This window comes from Meles meles, chromosome 2 (genome assembly GCF_922984935.1).
Source record: "Meles meles chromosome 2, mMelMel3.1 paternal haplotype, whole genome shotgun sequence".
NCBI classification, from domain to species: Eukaryota; Metazoa; Chordata; class Mammalia; order Carnivora; family Mustelidae; genus Meles; species Meles meles.
The window spans coordinates 191,938,514-191,954,524 of NC_060067.1; the positions used below are offsets into that span (position 1 = coordinate 191,938,514).

Sequence of the window (16,011 nt, forward strand, 5' to 3'; positions counted from 1 at the left end):
CTGCTGAGCAGAGAGCCCGATGCGGGACTCGATCGCAGGACCCTGAGATCATGACCGGAGCCAAAGGCAGCGGCTTAACCCACTGAGCCACCCAGGCGCCCGGATCAGGGCCTTCTTCACCGCTGACCCTAACCCTCATCACTGCAGACGGCCAGCTCATGCCTCTGGGCCAGCACGACAGGTGAACGCTCATGCTTTCCCCACACGTTACTCCGTGTTTCATTCAACCAACGGCCCATGTCTGAGGGGGGGAAGCTAGCATTTTCCTGAAAGGCAGTACGGGCGGGGTGACAGAGAGCATAAGCTCGGGACGAGGGGAGCCGGGGCCCTGGGACCTAGTCTGTCACCTGGCTAAGTTACTCAGTCAACCTACACCTCAGTGTTCCTTGCCCACAAACAGGGCTCATGGGCCAACATGTATTAAGCATTTACTGAATGGATTAGTGGATACCAGGCACCCACTAATTCGTCTATTCCCCACAACATCTAGGGAGGCTGTGAGAGCAGAAACAAGTGCTAGGGAAAGGTCAGAATGATTTATCTCAGGTTCCCATGGAGGAACTGAGGCTCCGGGCAAGCTCCCCAGAGGTGCGGGCTTCTCTGCTCCTTAATCCACTGGCTTTGAAAGATAAAAGATGTAAGGCCTCTCTCTCTCTCTGATGCGGCCTTAGCATAGGGCAAGAAAGCTCCAAGGCCGGGCTCATCTCCAGCTGGAGTTAACGGGACTCTTGTCCTAGGTCACCCTCCCCAGGACACTATGCAGACTCCTTGGGGTGAAGACCTGTCCCATTCTGGAAACAGGATGCGCTGGAGGAGAAGGGAGAGGTGAAAGGAGTGAGAAGCTGTTCCGACTTTCAGTAGCTCACACCGAGATTCCAAGCATCGTACTATTATCTGCACGACGAGGCGTGTGCCTGCCCCCTTGCAGGGCGAGGGAGCTGCCTGGGTGTGAACAAAGCCACCGACACACCACCAGATTCTTCAAAAGCAAATATTTGTCTGCAACTGAAGAACCAGCGTTCTTTTCTAACAAAGAACAACGCGTGTCATTCTAATTCCTGATTCCTGCCCCGGGTTCACAGTGGGCTCTGATTTCAATGGAAATCCCCCCATGAATAACCGTGTCTTGAATCACAAAGGGCACAATAAAGCAGAAGATTTACAGAGGGTGAATAGGGATGGCCTGAGTATTCCAGTCTGCGTGGGGACTACCTGGGGCCAGGTATCCCGCAGTTTCTCTGGACTGGCAACAGGCACCCGGTGGTTGTTTGGTTTTTTGTTTGTCCTTTTGGCTCGGTGGGAGAATTTGAATTGCCCGGGTCATCAGCGAGCTGCAGCCCTCCCTGCTCTTTGGGTAAGCTTGTAATGCTGCTCTAAGTCACACGGACAAGGCTCAGAGGCCAGAACGGGTTTCAAGAAATAGCAGCAGGCTAACAGATCTGATAAACTCTGTCCGCCTGCAGCAAAGCCTGGCCCCACAGCCTCCAAGGCAAATTCCTGAAATGACCAAGCAGAAAACAAGCAAAATGTCCCTTTCTCTATGCCAAGGAAAAAAGAGATGGAAACAATGTAGTAACCAGGGAGAATGCACTTTAGGTTACACAGTAACCAGACGGCATGCATATGTTTTTCTCCAGGAAAGGAAAAGGCATACGTAGTCGCAGAGGCTTAATAAAAGAAATAACCTCAAAAGAACACCTGCCCTAATCTGGAGAGGGCTGGGCTGAAAACCCGCCAGCTGGGGTTAGCAACATCAGAAACAGGGACAGATGCATCCTTACACGGGCTTTGCATCCCGGTTTTTTGTTTTTTTTTTCTTGTTACCGTGCCCTGGGCACAAAATGGCCCAGCTCTCAGCAGACCCTTGAGCTGCTGGAGCATTACAGTGATCTTCTGGAAAATTCCTCTCTCGTTTTAGTTCTTCCCTATACAATTCATGAGCAACGAGTCCCCCTAATGAAGAGCACCACAGCAATGCCAGGCCAATGTGTGTGTATTTATATATAAATATATATATATATTTATATATATTTTATTTATATATATAATATATATTATATATATATTATATATATAAAATATATATATATTATTTATATATATTATATATTTTAAATATATATTTAAATATATATATTAAATATATATATTTATATATATATTTTATATATATATATTTATATATAAATATATATATATATATTTAATAACATATTCAGAAAATGTGGCATACTCTTTCCCTCATACCACCTGCGTTGATTTGGACATTTAATATGAGATGGCGGATTTTAAAGATCAAATCTTTCAAGGAGCCTTGTTAAAAAATCTTTCTCTAGGGGCTCCTGGGTGGCTCAGTTGGTGAAGCGTCTGCCTTCGGTTCAGGTTATGATTCTAGAGCCCAGGGATCAAGTCCCGAACAAGGCTCCCTGCTTAGCAGGGAGTCTGCTTCTCCCTTTCCCTCTGCCCGCCGCTCACCCTGCTTTTGCACTCTGTCTCCCTCTGTTACATAAATAAATAAAATCTTTAAAAAAAATCTTTCTCTAAGAAAATGGAAATTTTGTTAGCATTAAACAAAATACACAATTAAGTATCTTTTAAATTTTTTAAAGATTTTATTTACTTATTTGACCGAGAGAGATCACAAGTAGACAGAGAAGCAGGCAGAGGTAGGTGTGGGGGGGTGGGCAGGAAGCAGGCTCCCCACTGAGCAGAGAGCTGAATTCGGATTCGGGGTTCCATCCCAGGACCCTGAGATCATGACCTAAGCCCTAAGCCAAAGGCAGAGGTTTAACACACTGAACCACCCAGGTGTCCCATCAATTAAATATCTTTTAAACACACCAGATACCTTGATGGATCAGTCGGTTAAGCCTCCGACTCTTGATTTCGGCTCAGGTCGTGATCTCAGGGTCTTGAGATCAGAGCCCAGCATCCAGTTCTGGGCCCAGTGGGGAGCCTGCTGGAGATTCTCTCCCTCTCCCTCTGCCCTTCCCCCTCCAAAATAAAAAACCAAATCTTTAAAAAATAATAATAATAAACACAAAAGCAACACTAACAGGATTGAATTCTTTACTATTTTTACAGTCAGACATTTCAGTGTGCTGGGCTGGACGCATCCTTTATTCACTACGTACACAGAAGAGCCAACAGCTCAGATTATCTCTTAATTTCTGAACCCTTACTGGTACCAGAATAAAACACCCAGGGCACATCTCCTGCGCATTACAACCAAGCTGAGGTCTAGAAAATACATTGTGGAACGCTAGGACAAGGTTATGGGACAGAAATGAAGATTGTCCTACTGGCACAAGCAGATTTTTCTTTAGGGGACAGCTGGGGTAAAAGGAGGAACAATGTTTTGGATTAATGAGATTAATCATTATCAATTTTTTTTAATGGCTCACACGGCACAGCATTATTCTTGTTGTCACTGTCTTATTCTGACCCGTGGCATATTTATTTGCAGATACGCAAGGTTTGTCGGTATTGCTGTCTAAACGTGACATCACGTTAAAATGGATGAATGAGGGGCACCCGGCTGGCCCAGGTGGTAGATCACGTGACTCTTGTCCTTGCAGGTGTAAGTCCCAGCTATGTTATGTGGAGAGATGACTTAAAAAAATAGTAACAAAATGGATGAATTAAGGTGTGAAATGCATAATCACCCTGAAAACAATGGTATTCCAATAGGCATCGCAAGCCAATTTAAAAGATTGCCCTTATTTTAAATCACAAAGTTAAATTTTCAGAACTCCCAGGCCCCTTTTGAAGTCCCACCATTCTGACTCACATATTTGCCTTTTTCTAATTGTATCTCTACACTGTTCTAAGCATGAAACTGGGTTACTAACCCCAAAGGAAATAAAATTGAGTATTTCTCAGGGCACCCGTGTGGCTCCCTCTGTCACATAATAAATATGAGTCCAGCGTTGGACTCATGGTTTCAGCTCAGGTCATGATCTCAAGGTCCTGGGATAGGGCCCCGCATTGGCTCAGGGGTGAGTCTGCTTGAGGATTCTCTCTCTCTCCCTCTGCCCCTCCCCCTGCTCTCACTCTTAAATAAATAAATAAATCTTTTTTAAAAAATTGAGTATTTCTCAAAATTCTGGAAATTGGAGAATTTACTTACTGTAAAGTTTATAAAGGTTTTTCAGTATATGACCAACCAAACAGGACTGCCATTGGTAGAATGTAGTTGAAAGACAGACATACGTCTGTAACTACTCACATGAGAGCATCTCCTATATATATATATAAAGACTCTATTTATTTGACATAGAGAGATCACAAGCACACAGAGAGACAGGCAGAGAGAGGACGGGAAGTAGACTCCCCACTGAGCACAAAGCCCAATGCAGGGCTCGATCCCAGGACCCTAAGATCATGACTTGAGCCAAAGGCAGAGGCCCAACCCACTGAGCCACCCAGGCACTCCTCCAAAATATATTTTTAAGTGGCCAAATGTAAGGTACAAAACTGTTAGTGTTGCATTATCTCTTTCAGTTTAAAATACAGGCAAATACATGCTTTCTTGGACGAAATTACAAGAAACGTTTTACAGAGGAGAAAGAAAACTCAGGGTGAGGGTTATGAGAGATGGGATTTTTGCTTTTGAACATACCACCCACGTACAAATATCAGTTTTTTTTATTATTGGTAGAGGTTGTATGGGTGAAGAGATTATGGTTCCCTGTGAGTCCTTCTGTTACTTCTCTGAATTTAGAAAAATAACAATGGTATTTCATTTGATCATGAGGAAATGATCGATATTTTATATTGAATAAAATTTAAAACATCAAGACATCAAAACTTTTTTAACTTTGAAAGGGGAAGCACACTAGAAAATAAAACACCTTATATGTGAGAGACCAAAGGTTATTACCTGGAATACTGGCAAAGAGTTAATATAAATTTAAGTCTGTGGTTTTAAGAGGTTAAGAAATCACTGTGATTAAAAACAGAAAAAAGAAAAGTACCATGAAGATGATGCCAAAAGATATAAGCAATTCACAAAAGAAGCAACAAAACTGGGCAACACACATAGAGGAAAACACTCACATTCATTAATTAAAAGTTTTAATCATCAGTGAAATATTGTTTTCCATCAAATGTTAGTGCATTTTTGAGATGATACCCAATACTGAGGAAGTACAGTGAAATCAATCCGGTGTCCTCCACAGATACGAGTATGATTGGGACCCATTGTGGAGAGCAGTGGAGACATGACCCTATTGGACCGTAGACATCCTTGCCTTTGACCCAATGATTCCACTTTGGGGATTAGTGTAAATAACACTATCAGGGATTAATAACAAATAAGAGCGTTTATAAAGAAATACAGCCATCAGAAAATTACACATAACAACAAAAACCTGAAACAACTTAAGAGTCCAATGGTTAAATAAAGGTAAAAATCCCCTTGATGTATTGTTATGTGAATATTTATAATTATGTGTAGATACCAATAACATGAAATTGTATTCATGATAGCTCACTTAGTTTAAAAAAAACGATTTAAATTATTTATACGGTGGGATCACAGCTACCTATTTTAATAAATTTAAGATTAAAGGGGAAAAAACTGAAAAAAATTGAGTAATCTGTGTTAATTAATGACACTAGATACCAGTCATGAGTAATTTTTTTTCCCTTTACCCTTCAAATTTATGTATGTTTTAATAAAGGGGGGAGAAAGCACTTTCAAAAGAGCCTAAGGCGTTTATGACTAGGGATCACACTGTACTTACACTCCTTCCACCAAAAAAGGGGAGTTTTACCCATAAGCTTATCAGATTTTCAAGTGTATGTTTAGACTTGTGCTTTCTGAAATCTTCCTAGTATCTACTGAGCTCCTGCAATATATCAAGCATTGTTCTAAGCATTTCACACATACGAACCTGGGCCTTGGGACCAGCCTGTGACACAGAAACGAGTGTTCTGGGAGTGTTCCTGACTCCCAGAGTCTTCCCAAGCCTACACCCTTAGAAAACCTGGCGTGATGATTAATACAATCACAGCCTTTATGGCATGAAAAATAAAAATCATACCGAAACAACAAAAAAGTTGCTAAGTCAAACAACAGTTTGTGGGAAAATACCTTTTTTTCCTGATTTTATAATTTTCTCTCCCTATTACTTTTTTTTTAAAACTCTCTTTTCAAAAAAAAAAGGAAGAAAAAAAAAAGAAAGTCAAGAAAGAGGCTTGTTCTGGGACACTCAAATTCACGACTACCGTGATGCCGTACTAAGACAAACTCCTCATTTTCAGGGTGGGGAGGATCTAAGAAAATTAACTCTTTAATTCTCTCAACATTTAACATGCTAAGAACAGAACGCCATCTCTGCAACGCTTTCTTCAACAAAGAAACCTGTAAGCAGCGGCCATATCTTTTTATTACAACAGCATCCAATTTAATGTGTACTGTCTTTGGAGGTGGTGTTCATAAATCTTTGGTGTCAGAAATGACTGATCACTTCAATCCCTCTCAAGAGGAAGCCAACCCATAAATGGTTCTGAGAAACGTAAAGGCTCCTGAGCAGAAGGCACTTTCTTCCTCAGAAAAGAGGATTTGTTTTCAAAGATTTTAGAAAGCCTCACCTACAGTGCATTTTCTTCAAGATCTCTCTCCAAGATCTGCCTGAGATTTCTTGCAAACAAATGATCCAGACTGAAAATCAACAGAAGAGAATGGCTTAGGCATCCCTTTCCACCTACTCCTCTATGTCAAGCAAATTCAAAGTGGTAGCTGACTTTTCTCAGTACAATCACTTTTTTTTTTTTCCAGGAAAAATCAAAAGCCAGGTTTTCTTTTGGAGTCATGATTCAAACCTGCAAATGAATTTCTCCATATGTAGTCAGATTCCCTATATATAAAAATCAAAAATTAAATCAACCAAAATCCCAATTCAGCTCCCTAGGCCATATATGTTTTTTTTATTTTATTCTCCTCCAACTCCTAGTTCAGTACAGACTTCTGCATACAGCAGGCATTCCAGTGATTAATGACAGAATCCGGCTAATAAACTTATGGTACACTTGTCTGTCTAATCTGGTAATAACCTAATTTTGTTTCAATTCAAGTCCATCCCCTTAACTCTCCTGCCTACGGTCTTGTCAATCGTTCCAGAGCTCTACTCAATATTTTTGTAGGAAAACAGCACTGCGGGGCACCTGGGTGGCTCAGTTGGTTAAGTGTCTGCCTTTGGCGCAGGTCATGATCCCAGGATCCTGGGATTGATCCCTGCATCAGGCTCCCAACTCAGCAGGAGTCTGTGCCTCCCTTTCCCTCTACTCTTTCCCTCCACTCATGTCTCTCTGCTCTCTCTCTCAAATAAATAAATAAAACAAAATAAAAAAAAAAGAGGGGCGCCTGGGTGGCTCAGTGGGTTAAAGCCTCTGCCTTCGGCTCAGGTCATGATCTCAGGGTCCTGGGATCGAGCCCCGCATTGGGCTCTCTGCTCAGCAGGGAGTCTGCTTCCCTTCCTCTCTCTGCCTGCCTCTCTGCCTACTTGTGATCTCTGTCTGTCAAATAAATAAAAATAAAATCTTAAAAAAAAAAAAGAAAGAAAGAAAGAGAAGAAAAACAGCATTGCACAGAAGAAGGCAAGTGATTACACAGTACTTATACGTGCTTCTCTTCTATGTGTTCTTCACAGGCAGCCCCCCCATTAAATCACAAATGCCACAGAACAGACCGGAAGGCCCATGAGCTTCTCTCTATCCTCTCATCGACACCGAGTAAGAGGATTCTCAGTGCAGCCATATTAAAAGATGTCCAACAACATGGCGTCTCAAGGCCCAGCATAAAAAGCCCTATTCTTCTCAAGTCATGCTTCAGAAGGAAAGTCACCACAAAGAGCCTGGTGAGAGACTTTTCCAGTCCATTTGCCCCAGAAAGAAAGCCAGCAGCCTCCCAAGCTCCTTGCCTCAAGACACATTTGACTTAAGGTGTGGGGGCCCTGACAATGAGTGACTAAATGCCATGGAATTGTTTACTTAGGGGCACCTGAGGGGCTCAGTGGGTTAAGTGTCTGCCTTCGGCTCTGGTCATGATCCCAGAGTCCTGGGATCGACTCCCACATCACATCATAGGGCTCCCTGCTCAGTGGGGAGCCTGGTTCTCCCTCAGCCTGCCGCTCCCCCTGCTTGTGGGCTCTCTCTCTTTCTCTCTCCCTCTCTGTGACAAATAAATTGATAAAAATCTTGGGGATAAAAGGAATTGTTTATATAAAAAGAGTTAATTTCCTGTTATATGGATATTGATTTAAAAAAGGAGGAGGGTTGGGATGTCTGGGTGGCTCAGTTGGTTAAGCAGCTGCCTTCAGCTCGGGTCGAGATCCCAGGGTCCTGGGATCGAGTCCCACGTCGGGCTCCTTGCTCAGCGGGGAATCTACTTCTCCCTCTGTCTGCCTCTCACTCTCTTTGTGCTCTCTCTCTCTCTCTCTTAAATAAATAAATAAATAAATAAATAAATAAATAAATTTTTTAAAATAAAAAATAAAAAAGGAGGAGGACTTAGAGGAGGAGAAAGGAGCAGTACGCCATGCCACTCAAAAGGCAGAATGACCCACAGGAAACAAGAACCTCCAAAGAGCGGTCTGACGACCCCAGCTTTCCTCTCCTCCTTGTGCTCCTCCCAAGTGCCCTTGTGCGCAGAGCTGCAAAAGCAACGGAAAGAGCTGGAACAGCCCGGGTGCCTGGGGCTGCTGTCTAGAGCAAGCAGTTCCTTCCTGAAGGGAATGGAACAGCCTCCAGGCCCACCAGGCCCTCTGGAAGCCACGGCCGGTACCCAACGGTGTCCCGGGTCCTTCCTCCTGCTCCTTCTCCCCAACTCCCGCTTTCCTCCTCGTTCCGTGTTCTTTGCCTTCTCTAAATGACCAGGCTAAAGAGAAAGAAAGTCTGTTGATGGCTTTTCACTAATTCACTCCTTAAGGAACCAAGCGCCAGAATGGTCAGCTAAGAGATCGTGCTGAGAAAGGAAAAATGAGAAAATGTCTTCAAGCCTCCAGTGCCGAAAATAAAAATAAAAAATATTCCTCCTGCTTCTTTGCAAAGAAGTCGGGCCGGCTGGCCGTGGTGTCTGGGGGCTGTTCTCCGTCACCTAGGGCACACTTAGGACACTGGCCTGCATTCATGACAGTCTCCAACTGCTCCCGGCTTCCATGAACTCCAACCTGCAACCCCAACTCTGCGCGGAGCTTCTAGAAAGCGACAGCTTGGGGGAGTCAGTACAGCTGGTACAAACCAGGGAGCGCCTCTCCCTGGGACCACCACTGGCGCCCCTTCACTCTCCTCACCTACACTCGGTCTCTCCTTGGGCACAGAGTCAAGGGAGGGCTGGGGAAGAGTTAGAAGGAGCAAGCTCTGGAGCAGTGGGGGGCCGCGGGGCAGTAGCAGCGCTCACTGACTGACTCCTGGAGGAGAGCAAATGTGAGATCCAGGGAAGAGGGCTTTCAACAGCAGCTCCTGCCCCTTCATTCACCTTGACCTCCCAGCCAGAGGCTCCTTTGCCCACCCCTCTGCCATGTCTGTCGGAGCTAGGAGACCCATAGAGGAGGCAGGAATAGAGGTACCAGAAAAATCACACAATCAAACAATCAAATTACATACGTTTACCTTAAAATACACACTTTAAGGTGAAGAACCTCATAAACAACCCCAAAAAGCTCTTTGCCAAGGAATCAATTAAGAAACACTAGAATTTCTTGAGTTCTTTAAAAATAACCAATCTCTACTGAGCCCACCCCCTTTCCCCACCCAAGCGTCTCAGCCCTGTGCCAGGCACTGTCCGGGAGTGCGGGGCCATCACAGGGAACGTCAGGACTCGGAGGAAGGATGTAACCACAGAGTCATACCGCCATACCTTACGTGGGACAGTCTTTGCGGAAAATGTCACTACACATGCTCTGCGGTGGTCTGAGATGCCTGTGGATCGCTCTGGGTGCTACAGCCGTGCAGACATGAGAAGCCAATCGGGGATCAGAAGGCTTTAATGCTAGAGCAGAACTGGGGAATGCGGGCCAGAATGGGGCCCCATCCTCCTAACCCACTAATGCAAACGTAGCCAGTCCCCAGAGGGCTGTAAGTCTAATAGCCACCCAGCCCCTGGTTTTGTAATCAGAGCGGCTGAACCAGGGAGAGCAGAATGCTGGTGGGGCCTGCCCTCAAGCAGACTCGACGCAGTGCCCTTTCCACGGAGCCCGGAGCCCGGAAACACAAAGAACTCTTCTCTCCACCCCAGGGCACAGGAGTGCAGGGCTGCAGGAGAGTGAGTGCAAGAGAGGAGGTCGGCACCTGCCCTGGCCTTTTTTTTTTTTTTTTTTTAAGAAGGACCGTCCATGATGGATGACCATGTCCTTCATCTAGAGAAGCACCCCCCCCAAAACAACAACAACAACAACAAAAACCAGGCTCCCATGGAGAGAAGCAAGTTTATGGGTGAATGGAGAAAGCATCCAGAAATGTTCACCCCAATAGCAGCCTGCACCCCTCTCCTATATTGTAGAGCAAAAGGCCCAGCCTCCTGCCTCACTTCTTCCGAGACATAGAAAACCACTTTTCTCGACACGTTTTCTCACCAAATCCCCCAAACAACATTTTAGGTGGTAAAGTGAAGTAAGTGGTTAAGAACAAGAACAGGTGAGGTTTATTGGGCATAAGGTGAGCGGGAGCAGAACATGACGTGAAACACGGGCTGACGAATAAGAACTACTTTCTTTTTTTTTTTTTAAGATTATTTATTTATTTATTTGACAGAGAGATCACAAGCAGGCAGAGAGGCAGGCAGAGAGACAGGAGGAAGCAGGCTCCCCATTGAGCAGGAAACCCGATGTGGGGCTCTATCCCAGGACCCCGAGATCATGACCTCAGCGGAAGGCAGAGGCTTTAACCCACTGAGCCACCCAGGGGCCCCTAGGAACTACTTTCTTGAAGGAAATTCTAAACTCCTTGTGCAGAGATGGGCTTGAGATTCTATTCGAGAGTTTAAAGAAGAGGCACCTAATGCTTAAAATAATTTAAATACTCCAAAGGCTTTTCAAGTCTTTGAATCCTATTTTGCACCGTAGTTCTTTCTCCCAGTGCATGATTAAGGTTTTGGTTTTTATATGAAACAAAGCCCACGAGAGTTCAAAGAGGACTGTCCACAAAATCAAAGCCAAGAGGCATCCATGTTAATAAAGCTAAACCAAAAAAGATACTTAATAACCTTTGTGAAATTAAAAACAATAACTAATTCAATCCAAACAACTAGGTCATGCTCAAATTCCAGTAACTCTAAAACTGAGCTATAATAAGGCAAGAATTCTCCTTTGCTTCAGTGGTCAAAATGAAGGGCCCATTCAAGGGAAAGACCAGTAATACACAAACAATGGGCACACCAGAGGGACATTTGCAGGGTGGAAGAGGGAAGTTGGGACACAGGACAAAGCGAGATGATCACTCCTGGACCACCTGGGAATTTGACAGAGTATGTGAATAACAAAGGGGAAAAAAAAGGTATTTCTCACAAAAGACCAAACAATCATTCAGCAAACATCTGAGCTCTTACAAAAGCCACAAAGCCTCAGGCAGGCCTCCCGCTCCCAGGAAGCCAGCGAACAACCTAATCAAAGAGATAGTGTGACATCCAGAAACCCCAGCAGAGAGAGGCAAGGATGCTGAATGCCTCAGAGGTATACGGCGGGCGTACAAGAAATGGAACAAGGGCGAAAGGCACTCAGGAGACAGAGAAAGGCACCGAGTCACTGAGTGAAGAAAAGAGACCAAATATAACAGCGACAGTATGCTAATTATCTGTCTACTGCTTTGGGTGGCTTTTCCTAATTATTCCTAAACCTGACCTTTAAAGAATCGGAGGATAGGATATTTAGTGAAAAATCACATGCAAGCCAAGTTCAACTCACTAAGACCCACTCTTCCAATTTAAAAACACACCTCCTCGGGGCGCCTGGGTGGCTCAGTGCGTTAAAGCCTCTGCCTTAGGCTCAGGTCATGGTCCCAGGGTCCTGGGATCGAGCCCCGCATCGGGCTCTCTGCTCAGCGGGGAGCCTGCTTCCTCCTCTCTCTCTGCCTGCCTCTCTGCCTACTTGTGATCTCTGTCTGTCAAATAAACAAATAAAATCTTTAAAAAAAAAACCAACACACCTCCTCCGTTCCACCCCTTAAATGGAATTTTCGAAGGACAGGCGTCTTGCTAGGACCTATATCCTAGCTTCCACATTGGATTCGGTATGCCACACATCATGCAACCTCAGGGGCATTCAGCTCTCCTGCTCTAGATGCCTTATTGGCAGAAAAGAACACAAGCATAAATAAATATGCCACCGAAAGAAACATACTCTACCAAGTACCGAGGAGGACACCCGGCTGGCAGAAGCCGCCAGGAGGTCCGTACCTGGAGAAAGCAGGCAAACACACACCGACACTCTAACCTCTTCTGAGTTTCCAAAAGCATCTCTGTCACACAACCCTTTCGGCTTAAACCAGATAAGTAGGTCATCTCTCTAACAACACGAGATCTTTTTTCACTAGAACTTTTTTTTTAAGATTATTTATTTATTGGGGCACCTGGGTGGCTCAGTGGGTTAAAGCCTCTGCCTTCAGCTCAGGTCACGATCTCAGGGTCTTGGGATAGAGCCCCGCATCGGGCTCTCCGCTCGGCAGGGAGCCTCCTTCCTCCTCTCTCTCTCTGCCTGCCTCTCTGCCTACTTGTGATCTCTGTCTGTCAAATAAATAAATAAAATCTTAAAAAAAAAAGATTATTTATTTATTTACTTACTTACCTATTTATTTGAGAGACTAGAGAGAGCGAGAGCGGGGTGGGAGGGGCAGAGGGAGGAGAAGCAGACTCCCCGCTGAGCAGAGAGCCTGACTCAGGGGCTCAATCCCAGGACCCTGGGATCATGACCTGAGCCGAAGGCGCCCCTCACTAGAACTTTTAAAACCAAGTGGTCGTTGGCTGAGGAGTTTCCAAAACATCACATTGTAAACCGAAATCAGGAAAGAGATATCCAGCATCATGTCTCTCTAGGTCAAATGCATGAGCGCAGCTCGGGCCAGAAAGGATAGTGTCCTTTCAACACTGAAAGGGATCAATCAGGCCCTTCACCCTCCCACACCCTAAAACACCTTTAAAAGATAGTAATGCAACTTTAAATTTCTTCTGTACAAAATCAAGGGAGACAGTAATTTTTTATTTATTCTTATTTTCTTAATGTCTTAAGGTTGAAAAAATTAAAAATCCACTTTTCACCAGTGGGAAAAAAATAAATGAATTTTTCCACCAGTAAACTGTATTTCAATGGGTCTCAAATTTCTCTGACAGTTGTCTGCTCAAGTCATTTCTATGAAAAAGCACCTATTTTAAAACGAATAACTTAAAATTGCCACACACACACAAAATAAATGGTCCATAAAACATTCTCCTTTGATTTCATGCCATCATATCTAAAATTATTGAGTTTACAGGGGAGGGGGACCTGGGTGGCTCAGTCAGTTCAGCATTGGACTTCAGCTCAGGTCATGACCTCCGGGTCCTGGGATCGAGTCCCACATTGGGCACTCTGCTCATCAGGGAGTCTGTTTGTCCCTTTTCCTCTGTCCCTCCCCCTGTGGGCAGGTGCTCTCTCTCTCTCTCTCTCTCAAACAAATAAATAAAATCCTTAAAAAAGTAGTTTACAAAGGAACTTGATACTTTAATTGAATGTAAAACTAAGTAACAAATTGTTTCAATGTCTCTAAAATACAAAATGACCTCTTAAAAAGACAAAAAGTCTACCAATAGATTCAAAGGTTTCTGCTGACTGAAAATATATCTTAATGACCTAGGGACTCAAACATATGTTTACATGGGTGCCCTAACTAACGGAACACTCAACATTATAATTCTGTTTGTACATTGCCTTCTAGTTTATTATTTTAGCTCTTCCCAAGTTGTTCAGAATTGTGATAAATACTATCAAATGATGACTGTTACAGAACAATCTGAAAGAGGAAAATATGTTTTTTCCCATCTTCTGTTACTCATTTTTTCAAATTGAGGTGTATTTAACATATAATATTAGTTTCAGATAAATAACATAAGGATCTGTGTATATTGCAAAATGATTGCGATGCTAAGTCTAGTTAACATCTGTCACCATACAGCTACCTCCCTGTCTTCTTAATGTCATGAATGTACCAAAATGTACCATATCATCTTTTTCCCACTACTCTGTGCCCTTTGCTACTTTTCAAAGAAATATAATCCTAAACAAAGCAAAAAAAGATAACTTAGTTCTCTGACCACAAAAAAGGCAGAAACGCACAATCTTTGTTACCAAAACACCTAATGACTTATTCTTACTCAATAGACAAGATAATTCAATAATTTTCAACCTTTTTTTTTTTCAATTAGCAATAATCGCGCCTCGGATAAACCTCATTGGCTACGATACTGCCACTGCGCTAAGCTCAACCTTTTTTTTTTTTTACATTGAGAAAATCATCTTTTTCTTATAGCCTAGATTGCAAACCAGGTGTGCCTCCTTTGAAAGGCAAACAGGCAAACAATAGCAAGATAATGGGTTCTCAGGGTCCATAGCATGGCACATGCTTGTTGGTGGAATTCATGACTGTTAAAAATGAGAAATAAAGAGATGAGTTTAGGAGGGGAAAAAATCCGGCCTCATGGTTTACTCCTCAGAGTTCCTGGAATTCCCCTACACAGATCTTCACTTGTCCAATAATCTGGCTCTTTCCCTTTGTTGATAATAGCAGATTTATTAACACTCCATCTTTAGATTAGGAATCCGCTTTAGGTAGCTCCTTCACTCAGCAACTCTGGACTATGTAACTCTTCACCACTTTATTCAATCTAGTAACACAATAAAGAAAGTATTTGCTTTCTTGAGCAAGGTACAAAGGCAAATGTAAGACAGACTAAAGAGTCTACCGTGTCAAGGACAATGACAAGACACCAGATAATCACTCACAAAGGACAGCTCAATGGACTGGTAACTGAATAAGGTGGCTTTTTTCAAGCTGGAGAATTAAACCCCGTCTAGATCTAGGGCAACAGGAAGATGTTACCCTTGGAAATGCGGGTGTCCAGTTGCTTCCTGATACTGACGAGTTGCATTCAGACTAGGACAAAGATCTGAGTGGCCTGCAGTCTTGCATTTCAGCACGGCTCTGCTCCCTGGGGGTGGGAACCGAGGGGAGAAACTGGCTATGATGCTATCACGCGGGCTTGTCCTCAGGTCACTTGGAATGTTGTTAACGATGCCTGTACCCGCAAAATCAGAGTTGTTTAAAGAATGCTCCAGTGTGAAAAATGGACACATTCCCAGCTAAAGACTCAGGATATCAATTAACCAAGCTCCGAAAATCCCAGACCACAAGTCCTGGAGTTCTTCTACTCACCTATAATGGTTTAAGAAAGTAAAACAGAAAAAAAACTCTGTGGCAAAACATTCCCCAAAAAGAGAAAAAGGAAAAAACACACACACACACACACACACACACACACAACCCTTGTCAGCCTTTTGTCCCTTCCATCTTTGACCAAATATTACCAAAGAGCTCCACTCTCTACCACTTAGCAAAAAAGCAAACCTTTAGACCTCTAGAAAGCACGAAATTGGCAGGAAATACCCAGAAAACTCCCCACAGAGATTTCGGTAATCCATCCTCCCTGCCTGCCAGTGTGCTGGGTAAAAGTGATCTTAGCACTTAGTCACGCATTTCAGACCAAAATTCTGGTCCTTCCTAATCCATCATTCACCCTGATTACAACATTCTTCTCTAGAATTTCCTAAGAAAAATGAGCAATAATCTTTACGTTACGATTACACTCACTCCAAACAAAAGATGGTGACAATGATATCTCAAGCCGAGAGCCCCCCCTTGGAGACGTGTCTAAGAGGCATAGTACCTCAGGGCTCGGCGTGAGGCTCATGTCCGACACCACCCATCTTCTGTTTAACCAGCTGAAATTCCTTCCATGAAAGGTTGGCTCAATGGGGAAAAGGA

General features: G+C 43.7%; 1 protein-coding gene and 1 non-coding gene across 3 annotated transcripts in view; both read right to left on the reverse strand.

Annotated features, from left to right (window-relative positions):
• Positions 1–16,011, reverse strand: part of MFHAS1 (multifunctional ROCO family signaling regulator 1) — a 96,175-nt gene that overhangs the window by 76,751 nt on the left and 3,413 nt on the right. The gene's annotated exons all lie outside the window — the stretch shown is intronic.
• LOC123937660 lies at positions 14,311–14,452 on the reverse strand. Its single transcript, XR_006817516.1, has one exon. It is a non-coding gene; the product is annotated as a U4 spliceosomal RNA (small nuclear RNA).